Raw genomic sequence first — 16,882 nt, forward strand, 5'->3', positions numbered from 1 at the left:
ATAGACTTGGTTTATACTCTCTAGAATTTAGGAGATTGAGAGGGAAGTGGTTGGCATATGGGAAACAAAGAGTAAGGATTACCGTTCAGAATGGCAGGCAGTGACTAGTGGGGTACCGCAAGACTCGGTGCTGGGACCGCAGCTATTTACAATATACATCAATGATTTGCATGAAGGGATTTAAAATAACATTAGCAAATGTGCAGATGACGCAAAGCTGGGTAGCAGTGTGAACTGTGAGGAGGATGCTATGAGATTGCAGGGTGACTTGGGCAGGTTAGGGGAGTGGCAAGATGCATGGCATATGACGTTTAATGCAAATAAATGTGAGGTTATCCATTTTGGTAACAAAATCAAGAAGGCAGATTACTATCTAAATGGCGTCCAAGCGGGGAATGATGACAAGCCTACTCGTGGCGATTCCTGGAAGCAACGACACGACGCCCTGTGACGCGTAGGGGGACGATTCTTTCAACATGTTGGTCGAGATAGAAGCAAACAACCACCCACATCGTCTGACACACGAGCGAACAAACACACCCAAGCTGTGGGAACCTGCCATTCCCCTTACTCCCCCAAGCTGGCTACCTCAAATTCCCGTTACTGCCCCAAGCCGATTACCTCCAATTCCCCGTACTCCCCCAAGCTGATTACCTCCCATTCCCTAACTCCCTCAAGCTGGCAATCTCCCATCCTTTACTCCCATTCACTTTACTCCGCAAAGCTGGCTACCTACCATTCGGCTTACGCCTCCAAGCTGGCAATCTCCCTCCTCATACTCCCCAAGCAGGTTACCTCACTTCACCAAGTTTTACTACCACCCTATCCCCTTACTCACCCCAGCTAGATGCCACCCATCCCTTACGCTAGAATTTAGAAGGTTGAAGGAGGTCCTATAGAAACTTACAACATTCTTAAGGGGTTGGACAGGCTAGATGCAGGAAGATTATTCGCGATGTTCGGAAAGTCCAGAACTAGGGGTCACAGTTTAAGGATCAGAGGGAAGTATTTTAAGACCGAGATGAGAGAATCATTTTTACACAGAGTGGTGAATCTGTGGAATTCTCTGCCTCAGAAGGTAGTTGAGGCCAGTTCATTGGTTATATTTAAGAGGGAGTTAGATGTGGACCTTGTGCCTAAAGGGATCAGGGGGTATGGAGAGAAGGCAGGGATAGGATACTGAGTTGGATGATCGGCCATGATCATATCGAATGGCGGTGCAGGCTCGAAAGGCCGAATGGCCTATTCCTGCACCTATTTTCTATGTTTCTATGTTACTCCCCCAATCTGGCTTCCTCCCTTTACTCCGCAATTTGCTTTCATCCCATCCCTTACCACACCCACCCAACACTGCCTTCCTCCCATTCCTGACTCCCACAAGATGGCTACCTCCCTCCCTTTACTCCGCGAAGCTTGATACAACCCTTACCCCTTTCTCACCCAAGCCCTGGCTCCCTCCCATTCCACTTACTCTCCCAAGATGGCTGCCACCTATCACTTGCTCCCCCAATCTGGCTTCCTCCTAATCCCTACTCCTCAAGCTGGCTACCTCACATCCCTTACTCCGCAAGTTGTCTTTCTCCCATTCATCTTACTCCCCCAAGCTGGCTACCATCCACCCCTTGTTCCCCCAATCAAACAAACTCCCATTCCTCTTACTCCCCAAGCTGGATACCTCCCTTCCATTCCTTTCTCTCGGAAGGTGGCTGCTTCCCATCCCCTAATCGCCCAAGCTGGCAACCTCCCATCCTTACAACCTCAAGCTGGCTACCTCCCATTCCCTAACTGCCTCAAGCTGGCAATCTCCCCATGCTTTACTCCCATTCGCCTTACTCCCTCCCCCAAGTTGTCTTTCTCTCATTCACCTTACCCCCTCCCCCAAGCTACACCTCATCCCTTTCTCCCCAAACTGGCTACCTCTCTTTCCCTTGACTCCCCCAAGTTTCCTTCCTGCCATCTCTTACCCCCCAAGCTGTGCACCTCCGTTCCCTGTCTCTCCCAAGTTGTCTCGCTCCCATCCATTACCCACTACGTTGGCTTGCTAACATTTTCCTTAATCCCCCACGCTGACTTCCTCCCACCGATTATTCCCGCAAGTTGTCAACTTCCCATTCGCCTTACTCCCCCCAATCTGGCTACCTCCCAACCCTTACTTCCCCCCCAAGATGGCTTCCCTCCTTCCTTTACTCCCCAAGTAGCCTTCATCCCACCCCTTACTCACCCAATTTGGCTCCCTCCCATCCCTTACTTCCCTAAGGTGGCAACCTCCCATTCATTCAACAGCAAGCTGGTTACCACCCATCCTTTATTTCTCCTATCAAGCTACCTCCGATTATTTTATCTCGGAAGCTGGCTGCCTCCCATCCCTTGTTCTCCCCAGCTGGCAACCTCCCATCCTTACAACCACAAGCTGGCAAACTCCCCTTTCTCTTACGCCTCCAAGCTGGCTTCCTCCCATCCCGTTCTCACCCAAGCTGGCAACCTCCCATCCTTACAACCACAAGCTGGCAACCTCCCATTTCCCTTACTCCTCCAAGATGGCAACCTCCCATCCCTTTCTCACCCAAGCTGGCAACCTCTCATCCCTTTCTCACCACAAGCTGGCAACCCCCCATCCCTTTCTCACCCAAGCTGGCAACCTCCCATCCGTACAACCACAAGCTGGAAACCTCCCATCCCTTTCTCACCCAAGCTGGCAACCTCCCATCCCTTTGTCACCCAAGCTGGCAACCTCCCATCCCTTTCTCACCCGAGCTGGCAACCTCCCATCCCTTTCTCACCCAAGCTGGCAACCTCCCATCCCTTTCTCACCCAAGCTGGCAACCTCCCATGCTTACAACCCCAAGCTGGCAACCTCCCATCCTTACAACAACAAGCTGGCCACCTCCCATCCTTACATCCACAAGCTGGCAACCTCCCTTTTCCCTTATTCTCCCCCAAGCTGGCTTCCTCCCATCCCTTACTCTCCCAAACGGACATCATGACAGAAGCCTCCTCGTGGCGATTCCTGAAGCGACGACACGATGCACTCTGTAATGAGTCGGGCGACGATACTGTCAACATGTTGGGCGACGACAGAATCCAACAGCGAGGTACAATTAACTAAAACACGAGCGAACAAACACCCCAAAGCTGTGAGAACCTGCCATTATTTCCTTTACTCTCCCAAGATGGCTATCTGAAATTCATCTTACTCCCCCAAGCTGGCCACCTCCCTTCCCTTGCTTCCCCAAGTTGCCTTTCACCTATCCATAACCACACCAAGCTGGATACCTCCCATCCCTTTCCTCCCCAAGATTGTTACCTCCCATCGCTTACTCCCCAAGCTGTCTGCCTCCCATCCCTTTCTTCCCCAAGCTGGCTGCCTTCCATTATCCTTACACCCCAAGCTGACTACCTCCCATTGCTTACTCCCCAATGCTGGCCACCTCCCATCCATTACTCCCCAAGCTCGCTAACTCCCATTTTCCTAAATCCCCAAAACTGGCTACCTCCCATTCCCCTTATTCCCTCCCGCAAGGTGGCTATTTCCCATTCCCCTTACTCCCCCAAGCTGGCTACCTCCCACCCACCATCACCTGCCCCAGCTGGCTTCCTCCCTCCCCTGTCAAAACCCCAAGCTTGCAACCATTCCATACTCCCACCAGCTGGCTTCCTCCGACCCTTTACTCCCCCAAGCTGGCTTACTCCAATTACCCTTACTCCTCCAAATTGGCAGCCTCCCATCCATTACTCCCCCGAACTGGTTCCCTCGTATCCCTTACTTCCCCACCTGGCTCCCTCCCATCCCTTAATCCTACAACTTGGCTTCCTCCCATTTGCCTTACTCCCCCAAGCTGGCAACCTCACAGCCATTACCACCCAAGTTGGCTTCTTCCCATTCGCCTTACTCCCCAAGCTTGATATCTTCCATTCCCTTAATCCACAAACTGTCTTCCTACCATTCCCGTTATACCCCCTAGCTGGCTACCTCCCCCCAGCTGGCTACCACCCTCCCCATACACCCCCAAGCTGGCTACCTTCCATCCCATACTCCCGTAAGCTGGCTACCTCCGACCCCTTACTCCCCGAAGCAGGCTTACTCCGATTTGCCTTACGCCCCCAAATTGGCTGCCTCTCATCCCTTACACCCCCCAGCTGGCTACCTCACATCCATTCAATACCCCCCCACCCCAATCTTTCGTCCCTTCCATTTCCACCCTCAAGTTGCTTTCTTCCCATCCCTTACTCCCCCAAGCCTGCAACCTCCTACACCTTACAACTCCAAGCTGGCTACCTCGCTTTTCATTTACTCCCCCAAGCTGTTACCTCCCATCCTTTCCTCCCCCAAGCGGGGAATCATGGCAGAAGCCAACTCGTGGCGATCCCTGGAAGCGACGACACGATGCCCTCTGTGACGCGTCGGGGGACGATTCTTTCATCATGTTGGACGAGACAGAAGCAAACAACCACTCACATCGTCTGACACATGTGCAAACAAACTCACCCAAGGTGTGGGAACCTGCCGTTCCCCTCACTCCCCAAGCTGGCTACCTCAAATTCCCGACACTGCCCCAAGCTGGTTGCCTCCCATTCCCTAAATCTCTCAAGCTGGCAATCTCCCATCCTTTACTCCCATTCACCTTATTCCCCCAAGCTGGCTACCTACCATTCGCCTTACGCCACCCAAGCTGGCTACCCCTATTCCTTAACCAACCCTTCCCTCAAACTGACTTCGTCCTCAATTCCTTTACTCCGCAAGTTGCTTCTACCCATTCCTTACTTCTCGAATCTGGCTACCTCCCTCCTCTTTCACCCACAAGCAGGTTACCTCCCTGCCATTACTCACCCCAGCTGGCTGCCTCCCATCCCTTATTCTCCCATTCTGGCTTCCTCCATTTGCGCCCCAAGTTGCTTTCATCCCATCCCTTACGCCCCAAGCTGCCTTCATCCCATTTCTTACACCCACAAGATGGCTACCTCCCTCCCTTTACTCCCCCAAGCTTGATACCACCCTCACCTCTTTCTCACCCAAGCCCTGGCTCCCACCCATTCCACTTACTCACCCCAAGCTGGCTGCCACCCATCCCTTACTCCCATATTCTGGTTTCCTCCCATTCATCTTACTCCCCCAAGGAGGCTACCATCCATCCTTATCCCCCTCAAACTAACTCCCATTCCTCTTATTCACCAAGCTGGCCACCCCCCCCCCCCAATTCCTTTCTCCCTGACTGCCATTTCCCTTAATACCCCATCCTGGCTTCCTTCCTCGTATTCCCCTTACTCCCCCAAGCTGGCTTCCACCCATTCCTCTCACTCCACCAAGCTGGATAAATCCCATTCTCCTTACTCCCCCAATTGCCTTTCGATCATCCCTTACTCCCCCCAAGCTGCCTCCCACCTAACACGTACTCCCTCAAGCTATCTACCTCCCATCTTTTACTTCCCCAAGCTGGCAACTTCCCATCCTTACTGTCACAAGCTGGCTACCTCCCTTTTCCCTTACTCCACCAAGATGGCTTCCTCCCATCCCTTTACTCCCCCAAGCGGAGATCATGAGAAAAGCCTCCTCGTGACGATTCCTGGGAGCGAAGACACGGTGCGAAGGGCGACGATTCTGTCAAGATGTTGGACGACGACAAAAGCCAAAACAGCGAGCTACATCGTCTGAAACACGAGCGAACACAAACCCCATAGCTGTGGAATCCTGCCACTCCCCTTACTCCACCAAGCTGGTTACCTCCCATCACTCTTTCTCCCCCAAGCAGGCAACCTCCCATTCCCCATACTTCCTCAAGCTGGCAATCTCCCCACCCATTACTCCCATTCACCTTACTCCCCAAGCTGGATATCCCTCATTCCCCATCATCCACCAAGCTTTCTACCTCCCAACTCTTACACCCCTCCCCCCAAGCTGGCTGCCTTCCATCCATTACCAACCCCAAGCTAACTACCTCCCATTCCCCTTACTTCCCAAATGGCTTCCTCCGATTCCCCTTGCTCCTCAAGGTGGCTTCCTCCCATTCCCCATATCCCCCAAGCTGGCCGCCTCCCATTCCTTACTCACCCACGCTGGTTACCTCGCATTCCCCTAACTCCACCAAACTGGCTACCTCCTCCCCTGGCTGGCTACCCCTTTCCCATTTCTACCCCCAAACTGGCTTACTCTCACCCCTTACTGCTCCTAGATTCCTACCATCATTTCTCCCTACCACCAGTTTCCCTTTTCCTCCAAGCTGGGTATCTCACATTCCTTTCCTCCCCCAAGCTGTCTACCTTCCACATAAGAGATTAGTATACACGCGTAAAGCACATGGTATTGGCGGTGCAGTATTGATGTGGATAGAGAACTGGCTGGCAGACAGGAAGCAAAGAGTACGAGTATACGGGTACTTTTCACAATGGCAGGCAGGGACTAGTGGGTTACCGCAAAGCCCAGTGCTGGGACCCCAGCAATTTACAATATATATTAATGATTTGGACGAAGGAATTGAATGCAATATCTCCAAGTCTGCGGATGACACGAAGCTGGGGGGCATTGTGTTAGCTGTGAGGAGGATGCGAGGAGGCTGTAAGATGACTTAGATAGGCTGGGTGCGTGGGCAAATGCATGGCAGATGCAGTATAATGTGGATACATGTGAGGTTATCCACTTTTGGTGGCAAAAACAGGAAAGTAGACTTTTATCTGAATGGTGGCCGATTAGGAAAAGGTGAGATGCAACGAGACCTGGGTGTCATGGTACACCAGTCATTGAAAGTAGGCATGCAGGTGCAGCAGGCAGTGTAGAAAGCGAATGGTATGTTAGCATTCATAGCAAAAGGATTTGAGTATAGGAGCAGGGAGGTTCTACTGCAGATGTACAGGGTCTCGGTGAGACCATTGCGTACCATTGGAGTATTGCGTACACTTTTGGTCTCCTAATCTGAGGAAAGGCATTCTTGCCATAGAGGGAGTACAGAGAAAGTTTACGAAACTGATTCCTGGGATGTCAGGACTTTCATATTAAAAAAGACTGGATAGACTCGGCTTGTACTCGCTAGAATTTAGAAGATTGAGGGGGGAAACTTACAACATTCTTAAGGGGTTGGACAGGCTAGATGCAGGATGATTGTTCCCGATGTTGGGGAAGTCCAGAACAAGGGGTCACAGTTTAAGGATAAGGGGGGAATATTTTAAGACCGAGATGAGAAAAACATTGTTCACACAGAGAGTGGTGAATCTCTGGAATTCTCTGCCTAAGAATGTAGTTGAGGCCAGTTCATTGGCTATATTTAAGAGGAAGTTAAATGTGGCACTTGTGGCTAAAGGGATCAGGGGGTATGGAGAGAAGGCAGGTACAGGATACTGAGTTGGTTGATCACCCATGATCATATTGAATGACGGTGCAGGCTCGAAGGACCGAATGGCCTACACTTGCACCTATTTTCTATGTTTCTATCCCTTATCCTACCGAGCTAGCTAACGCCCATTCCTTTACTCCGCTATGCTGGATTCCTCCCATTCCTCTTCCTCGCCCAAGCTGCCTATCTCCTATCCTTTACTCCTCCAAGCTGCTTTTCTCCCATCCAATACTCCCCCAAGCTGGCTATCTCAAATCCTTTACTCCTGTTAGCTAATCTCCCCCCCCCCCCCTTCCCTTACTCCACACGCTGGCTAACTCCCATTCCCGTTTATCCTCCAAGATGTCTCCCACCTTTACTCCACACAAGCTGGCTACTTACCATCCTCTCCTCCCCCTATCTGCGTACCAACCATTTAACCTTCTCCCGCAAGCTGGCTTCATCCTTCCCCTTATCCCCAAACTGTGTACCTGCCATCCCCTTACTCCCCGAAGCTGGCTTCCTCCCACTCCGCTTACCCCTCTAAGCTGGCGTCCTCCCATACCCCTTACTTCTCCAAACTGTCTACTTCCCATCGCGTATTACTTATATCTGGCTACCTCCCATTTCTTTTTCCTGGAAGCTGGCTACATCTCATCCCTTAATGCCCCAAGCTGGCTACCTCCGACCCCATACACTGCCCCAAGCTGGCTTCCTCCCATGCCTTACTCCCCCAACGACGACACGATGCACTTTGCTGTGATGCTTCGGGCGACGATACTGTCAACATATTTAAAGACGACAGAAGCCGACAGCGAACTACATCGTCTAAAACAAGAGCGAACAAACACCGCCAAGCTGTGGGAAACTGCCATTCCCCTTACTCCACCATGCTGGCTACACCCCATTCCCCATACATCCTCAAGCTGACAATCTTCCCACCCATTACTCCCATTCCCCTTGCTCTACAAAGCTGGCAACCTCTCATTCCTTAGTCCCCCGTGCTTGCTGCCTCCCATCCATTGATCCCCCAACCTACCAGCCTCCCATTCCACGTTCTTCCCCAAGCTGGCAGCCTCTCATTCTTGCTGCTTCCTTCCCCAAGTTCGATTCTTCCGATTCCCCTTGCTCCCCCAACGTGGCTCCCTCCGATGCCTTACTCCCAAATGCTTTCCACCTCCCCTCCCTTAATCCCCCCAAGCTGGCTTTGTCCTTCCCCTTAAGCCCCCAAACTGGCTATCTCCCATCCTTTACTCCCGCAAGCTAGCTAACTCTCATTCCGCTTACTATGCAAAGCTGCCAACCTCTCATCCCGTAATTCCCGTAGCTACCTTCCATTCCCCTTACTCCCTGAACCAAGCTGGCTTCCTCCCATCCATTACTCCCCGAAGCTGACTCCCTCGAAACCCAGCCCCCCCCCCCCCCAAAGCTGGCGTCCTCCCTCCCCTTACACATCAAGCTGGCTTACTCAAATTCACCTTACATCCCCAAACCAGCCACCTCCAATCCCTTACTCATCCAAGCTGGCTCTATACCTCCCCTTACTCCCCCTGCTGCCTTCCTCCATCCATTACTTCCCCAAGCTGGCTAACACTCTTCCCCTTTAAATCCCCCCCCCCCCAAGCTTGCTTTTTCTCATTCGCCTAAACCGCCAAGCTGGCTACCTCCCATCCATAACTCCCCAAATTTGGCTTATTCCCATTCGCCGCATCCCACACGGTGGCTACCTCCCATCGCCCAGTTCCCGCACGTGAGCTGGCTTCCCCCCTCCTTTACTCCCCAAGTAGCTTTCTTCCCACACCTTAACCCCCTTACCCCCCAAGATGGCTTCCTCACATCCCTTACTCTCCAAAGCTGTCTTACTCAGATTCCCCTTACTCCCCCAAACTACCTGCCTCCCATCCCTTAATCCACCAAACTTACTACCATCCTCCCCTTACTCCAGCAAGCTGGCTATCTCCCACCACTTACTCCTCCACCAAGCTGGCCACCTCCCATGCCCTACTCCCCATGCTAGCCGGCTACCTCCCATTCCACTCACGCCACCAAGCTGGCAAACTCCCATTCGCCTTGCAAGCCAAATCTGCCTTCCTCCCATCCATTACACCCCCAAGCGGGGTCATGCCAGAAGCCTCCCCGTGGCGATCCCTGGAAGCGACGACGTGATTGATGTACGATGTTCTGTCAACATATTGGACGACTAGAGAAACCAACGGCGAGCTACATCGTCTGACACATGAGCGAACGAACATCCCCAAGCTGGGAAACTCCCAATCCCCTTACCGCCCAAAGCTGTCTACGGTTCACCCCCCCCCCCCCAAGATGGATACCTTCCATCTCGTACTCCCATAAGCTGGCTTCCTCTCACCCCTTATTCCTTCCCCCATTATTCCGATTACCCTTACTGTCCCATACTGGCTGCCTCCCATCACTTACTCCCCCAAGCTTGCTGCTTCCCATCCCTGATTCCCCCAACTTGGCTTCCTCCCATTTTCCTTCCTACCCCATGCTGCCTTCCTCCCATCCCTTACTCCCCCAAGCTGGCTACCGGACTTCCCTCTTACTACCCCAGTTTCTCACCTCCCATTCGCATTTGCCCCCAAGGTGGCCACCTCACATACCTGGCTACCCAAAGCTGACTTCCTCCCATCCCTTACTCCCCCCAAGCTGCCTTTCTCCCACCCCATACCCCCACCCAAGCTTGAATACCTCCCTTCCATGACTCCCCAAGTTGCCTTCTTCCCATCCCTGACTCCCCAAGCTGGCTACCTCTCTCCCCTTACTCCCCCAAGCTGGCTACCACTCTTCTTCTTACTAACCCAAAGCTGTCAACCTCCCATTACCCTTATTCCCACAAGCTGGCTACCTCACATTCCCCTCACTCCCCCAAGACGGTTTGCTCCATTAACCTTACTATCCCAATCTGCCTTCCTCCCATCCTTTCCTCCCCAAGCTGGCTTACCCACATCCTTTACTCCCGTAAACTGGTTACCTCCCATCCCGTATTCATCCTATCTAACTACCACCCATTCCTTTCTCTTGGAAGCTGGCTGCCTCCCATCCCTTAGTCCCCCACGCTGGCAACCTCCCATCTTTACTCTACCAAGCTGGCTACCTCCCTTTTCCCTTACTGCCTCAAGCTGGCTTCCTCACATCCCTTACACCCCCAGCGGGGATGATGACAGAAACTCATCGTGGCGATTCCCGTAAGCGACACCACGACAATCTGTGTTGCTTCGGGGGACGATTCTGTCAACATGTTTAACGACGACAGAAGCCAAGGCAACGAACTACATCGTCTAAAACAAGAGCGAACAAACACTGCCAAGCTGTGGGGACCTGCTATTCCCCTCACTCCACCAAACTGGTAACCTTTCATCCCCCTTAGTCCCCCAAGCTGGGGATACCTCCCATTCCCCTTACCTCCTCCGCCAAGCTTGTTTCCTCCCATCCCTTACTTCACCAAGCTGGCTACCTCCCATCGCTTACCCCCAAGTTGGCATCTTCCCATTCACCTTACTCCGCCATGCTGGCTTCCTCCCATTACCCTTACTAGCCCAAGCTGCCTACCTCCTATCATTTACTCCTGCAAGCTGCCATCCTCCCATCCATTACTCCCCCAAGCTCGCTAACACCATAACTTTGTCCTGCAAGCAACTACCCCCATCCCATACTCCCACAAGCTGGCTTCATCCTTCCTCCCCTTATCCCCTAAACTGACTATCTCCCATCCCTTACTCCCCAAAGCTCTCTACCTCCCATTCCGCTTACTCCTCCAAGCTGGATATCTCCCATCCCTTATTTCTTATATCTGGCTTCCTCCCATTCCTTTTCCCCTGAAGCTGGCTGCCTCCTATCCGTTAATCCACAAGCTGGCTTCCTCGCAACCCTTACTCTCTCAAGCTGGCTACCTCCCACCAGTTACTCCGCCAAGTTGGCTACCTCCCATTCCCCCTACTTCCTTCCCCAAGCTGGCTACATCCCATTCCCGTTACTAACCCAAGCTGGCTTAGTCACAGTCCCCTGTACTCCCCAAGACGGCTACCTCCCACCACTTACTCCGCCAAGTTGGCTACCTCCCATTCCCCTTACTTCCTTCCCCAAGCTGGCTACATCCCATTCCCGTTACTAACCCAAGCTGGCTTAGTCACAGTCCCCTGTACTTCCCAAGACGGCTACCTCCCATCCCTTACTCCCCAAAGCTGTCTTCCTCCCCACCCCTTACTCCACAAACTGGCTACCTCCCATTCCCCTTACTTCACGAAGCTGGCTTCCTCCCAACATCTCTGTCCCCCTAGCTGCCTACCAACCATTCCTATTTCCCCTCCAAGCTGGCTATCTCCCATCGTTTCCCCCCTCAAGTTGTCTCCCTGCCATTCGCCTAAGTCCTTCAAGCTGGCTTCCTCCCATCCCATTGCTGGCTACCACCCACCCATTCCCCTCACTCCACCAAACTGGCTCCTCCCATTAGCCTTCGACCCCCAAGCTGGCTTCCTCCCATCCCTTACTTCCCCAAGCTGGTTGCTTCCCATCGCTTACCTCCCCATGTTGGCAACTTCCCATCCCTTACTTCTTCTCCAAGCTGGCTTCTTCCTATTGCCCTTGCTCGCCCAAACTGGCTACCTCCATTCCCCTTACATCCCCAAGCTGGCCTCCTCCCATCCCTTATGCCCCTGTGCTCGCCAGCTCCCGTCCCTTACTCCCCAAGCTGGCTACCTCCCATTCCTCTCACTCCACGAAGCTGCCTCACTCCCATTCGCCTTATACCCGCAATCTGCATTACTCCCATCCCTGACTCCCCAAAGCGGGAATCATGACAAAAGCCTCCCCGTGGCGATCCCTGGATGGTGATGTACGGTGTTCTGTCAACATGTTGGACGACGACAGAAGCCAACAACGAGCTACATCGTCTGACACATGAGCAAACGATCACCACCATGCGGCTACCTCCCATTCCCCTTACTCCCCAATCTGGCTACTTCTCCTCCAAGATGGCTACCACCCATCCGGTACTGCCACAAGCTGGCTACCTCCCACCACTTAATCCCCCAACTTGGCTTCCTCCCATTTACCTTACAACCCTACGCTGCCTTCCTCCAATCCCTTACTCCCCCAAGCTGGCTAACACACATCCCCCTTACTCGCCCAGCTGGCTTTCTCCCATTCGCCTTACTCTCCCCAAGCTGATTACTTCCCATCGCTTATTCCCCCAAATTGTCTATCTCACATGCCTGACTGACTGTCCTAAGCTAACTCCCTCGCTCCCTTACCTTACTCTCCCTAAGCTGCCTTCCTCCCATCTCTAGCCCCCCAAGCTGGAATTCCTCCCTTCCCTTCCCTCTCCAAGCTGGTTACTTCCTATCCTTATTCCTCCTATCTGGCTCCCTCCCATTCGTTTCTCTCGGAAGCTGGCTATCTCCTATCCCTACTTCCCCAAGCGGGGTTCATGACATAAGCCTCCTCGTGGCGATTCATGGAAGCGACGACACGATGCCCTCTATGACGCGTCAGGCGACGATTCTTTCAACATTTACGACGACAGAAGCCAACAGCGAGGTACATCGTCTGAAACAAGCGAGCAAACACCCACAAGCTGTGGGAACCTGCCATTCCCCTTACTACACCAAGCTGGTAACCTGCCATTCCCCTTACTCTCCCAAGCTGGCTACCTCCCCATTCCTTATACTTCCTCAAGTTGGCAATCTCCCCACCCATTATTCCCATTCCCCTTGGTCTACAAAGCTGGCTGCCTCCCATCATTTACTCCCCCAAGTTGGCTTCCCTCCATTTGCCTTTCGCCCCCAATTTAACTACCTCCCATTCCTTACTCCCCATGCTGACTACCTCCCATCCATTACTCCCCAAGCTGGCTGCCTCCCATTCCCCTTACTTCCCCAAGCTGGATTCTTCCGATTCCACCTTGTTCCCCCAAGGTGGCTCCCTCCCATCCCTTACTCCCCAATGCTGGCCGCCTCCCATCCCTCACTCCCCCAAACGGCTACCTCCCATTCCCCTTGCACCCCAAGGTGGCTACTTCCAATCCCCCTTACGTCCGCAAGCTATATACCACCCACTCCACTCCACTCCCCACCTCCCCAAGCTGGCTACCTCCCATCCCATACACCCCACAAGCTGTCTACCTCCCGCCCTTTACTCCTCCAAGCTGGATTTCTCACATCCCTTACTCTCCCAGCTGGCTGCCTCCAATCCCGTCATCGTCCAACTTGGCCTACTCCCATTCGCCTTAATCCCCCACGCTGCCTTCCTCACATACATTACTCCCCCAATTTGGCCTCCTCCCATTCGCCTTACTCTCGCAAGCTGGCTACGTCCTATTCCTTACCTCCCCAAGGTATCTACCTCTCTTCCTTTAATCCCCAAATTACTTTCTTCCCAAATCTTAACCCCCCCCCCCCTCCGAAGCTGGCTACCTCCCATCCCTTACTCCTCCAAGATGCCTTTCTACCATCCCTTACTCCCGCAAGCTGGCTACATCCCTCCCTTAACTCCCCCAAGCAGGCTACCTCCCTCCCCTAACTTCCCCAAGCAGGCTACCTCCCTCCCCTCACTCACCCAAGCCAGCTACCACCCTTTCCCCTTGCATACCTAATCTGGCTTCCTCCCTTCTTTACTCCCCAAGTTGCTTTCCTTACTTACGACACCCCCAAGTTGCCTTCCTCCCAACTCTTACACGCCCAATATGGCTACCTCGCCCTTATTCCCCCAAGCTTGATACCACCCTTTCCCCTTACTCACCCAAGCTGGCTCCCATGCATTAGCCTTACTCTCCCAAGCTACCTACCCCCCATCCTTAATTCCTTCAATATGGCTACCTCCCATTTCTTTCTCTCGGAAGCTGGCTGCCTCCCATCCCTTGCTCGCCCATTCCCTAACACCATCAAGCTGGTAATGCCCCCACCCTTTAATCCCATTCACCATACTTCGCCAAGCTGGCTACCTCCCATCCGCTCCTTCCCCAAGCTGGCTTTCTCCCATCTCTTACTCCCCCCCCAAGTTGGCTTCCTCCAATTCTCCTTAAACCCCCAAGATGCCTTCCTCTTACCCCTTACCCTCAACAAGCTGGCATCCTCCCTTCCCTTGCTCCCCCAAGTCGCCTTTCTCCAATCCATTACCCCACCAAGTTGGCTTCCTCTCATTTGCCATACTCCGCCAAGCTTACTACCTGCAATTCCTTACGATCCCAAGCTGTATACCTCCCATCCCTTACTCCACCAAGCTGTATACCTCCATCCCGTTAAGCCTTCAAGCTGGCCACCTCCCATCCCTTACTCCCCAAGCTGGCTAACTCGCATTACCCTTAATCCCCCAAACTGGCTATCTCCCATTCCCCTTACACACCCAAACTGGCTTCCCTCCATTCCCCATACTCCCACAGGCTCGCTACCACCCATCCCTTACACCCCCCAAACTGGCTCCTTCACATCCTTTACTTCCCCAGCTGGCTGCCTACTATACCTGAATCCTCTACCTTGGCTTACTCCCAATGTGGCTTACTCCCATCTGCCTTACTCCCTCCCCCACGCTGACTTCCTCCCATCCCTTCCGCCCATTCCTTACCCCCCAAGCTGGCTAACACACTTTTCCTTTCTCGCCCAGCTATCTACCTCCCATTCGCCTTACTCTGCCAAGCTGGCTGCATCCAATCCCACAGTCCCCCAAATTGGCTTCTTCCGATTTGCATTAATCCCGCAAACTGGCTTCCTCCCTTCCGATACACCCCCAAGCTTCCATCCTCCGAACCCTTACCCGCCAAGCAGGCCACCACCCTCTCCTTACACCCCCAAGCTGGCTACCTCCCTCTCATCTTACTAACCCAATCTGTCAAATTCCCATTCCCATTATCCACCCCAGGCTGACTACTACACTTTCACCTTACTCACCAAGCTGCTCCCTACCATTCCCCCTTACGCGCCAAGCTGGCTACCTCCACACCCCTTACTGCCCCAACCTGCCTTCCTCCCTTCCCTTACTCCCCCAAGCGCCTCCTCGTGGCGATCTCTGGAAGCGACGACGCGATGTACGATGTGACGCGTCGGACGACTAATCTGTCAACATGTTGGACGACGACAGAAGCCACCAGCGAGCTCCATCATCTGACACATGAGCGAACAAACACCCCCAAGCTGGGAACCTGCAATGCTCTTACTCCCTCAAGCTGGCTACGTCCCAATCCCATTTATCCCCCAAGCGCCCTGCCTGCAATTTCCCTTATTTCCCAAGCTGGCTACTTCCGATCCCGTACTCCCCACAAGCTGGCTTATTCCGATTCGCCTTACTCCCACAAGCAACTTGCCTCCAATCACATACCCTTCCACCCCAAGCTGGCTTCCTCTCTTGCTTTACTCCCCAAGTTGGTTTATTCCCATCCCTCACTACCCACAGCTGCCTACCTCAGATCCCTGACTCTACTAAAATGACTCCCTCCAATCCCTTAATCCCCAAGTTGCCTTCCTCCCATCCCTTACACCCCCCCCCCTCCAAGCTGGCTATCTCTTTCCTCTTACTAACCCAAGCTGTCAACCTCCCATTCCCCTTCCTCCCCCAAGCTGGCTACCTCCCAATCGCCTCAATCCCCCAAGTTGGTTGCCGCCATTCCTTTACTCCCCCAACCTGCCTTCTTCCCATCCCTTACTCCATCAAGCTTGCTATATCTCCTCCTTTATACCCGGAGCTGGGTAACTCCCATCCTTTATTATTCCTATCTCTTTAACTCCCATTCCTTTCTCTCGGAAGCTGTCTGCCTCCCAAACTTACTCCGCCAAGCTTGCAACCTCCCATCCTTACCATCCCAAGCTGGCTACCTCCCTTTTCCCTTACTCACCCAAGCTGGCTTCCTTCCATCCCTTACTCCCCCAAGCCGGACAGAAACCTCGTGGCGGTTCCTTGAAGCGATGACACGATGCACTCTGTAATGCATCGGGCGACGATTCTGTCAACAAGTTGGACGACGACAGAAGCCAACAGCGAGCTACTTCGTCTGAAACACGAACGAACACACACACCCCTAGCTGTGGAAACCTGCCATTCCCCTTTCCCCACCAAGCTGGTAACATCCCAATACTCTTACTTTCCCAAGCTGTCTACCTCTCATTCCCCATACATCCTCAAGCTGGCAATCTCCCCAGCCATTACTCCCATTCACCTCATTCCGCCAGCTGGCTATCTCCCATCCCTTAACCACCCAAGCTGGCTGCCTTCCATCCCTTACTCCCCAAACTGGCTACATCTTATTCCACTTACGCCCGCACCTAAGTTGTATTCCTCTCACCCCTTACTCCCCTAACTGCCTACCACTATTCAATTCCCCTTTATCCTCCAAGCTGGCTACCTCCCATGCTCCTTACACCCCCCCAGCTGTCTATCTCCCATTCATTCCCCTTACTCCCCCAAGCTGGCTCCCTCCCATTCCACCTACGCCCCCAAGCTGGGATCCTCCCATTCCCTTATTCCCCCAAGCTTACTACCTCCCATTCCCCTTACACCCCACAAGATGGCTCCCTTCCATATCATTTGCCCCTCCTGATGTCTCCACCCAGCTGGTTATCCCCACCCACCCCATA

At 53.3% G+C, this 16,882-nt stretch overlaps 1 long non-coding RNA gene across 1 annotated transcript; it reads right to left on the minus strand.

Annotated features, from left to right (window-relative positions):
* Window positions 1–3,389: 3,389 nt before the first annotated feature.
* Window positions 3,390–11,809, minus strand: LOC116967548. The gene is made up of 3 exons (XR_004410257.1): window positions 11,781–11,809; window positions 3,773–3,796; window positions 3,390–3,450 (listed from the first exon to the last, which is right to left on the minus strand). It is a non-coding gene; the product is annotated as an uncharacterized LOC116967548 (long non-coding RNA).
* Between the last annotated feature and the right edge of the window lie 5,073 nt (window positions 11,810–16,882).

The sequence above is a fragment of the Amblyraja radiata genome, chromosome 40, assembly GCF_010909765.2.
Source record: "Amblyraja radiata isolate CabotCenter1 chromosome 40, sAmbRad1.1.pri, whole genome shotgun sequence".
Classification (NCBI taxonomy): Eukaryota; Metazoa; Chordata; class Chondrichthyes; order Rajiformes; family Rajidae; genus Amblyraja; species Amblyraja radiata.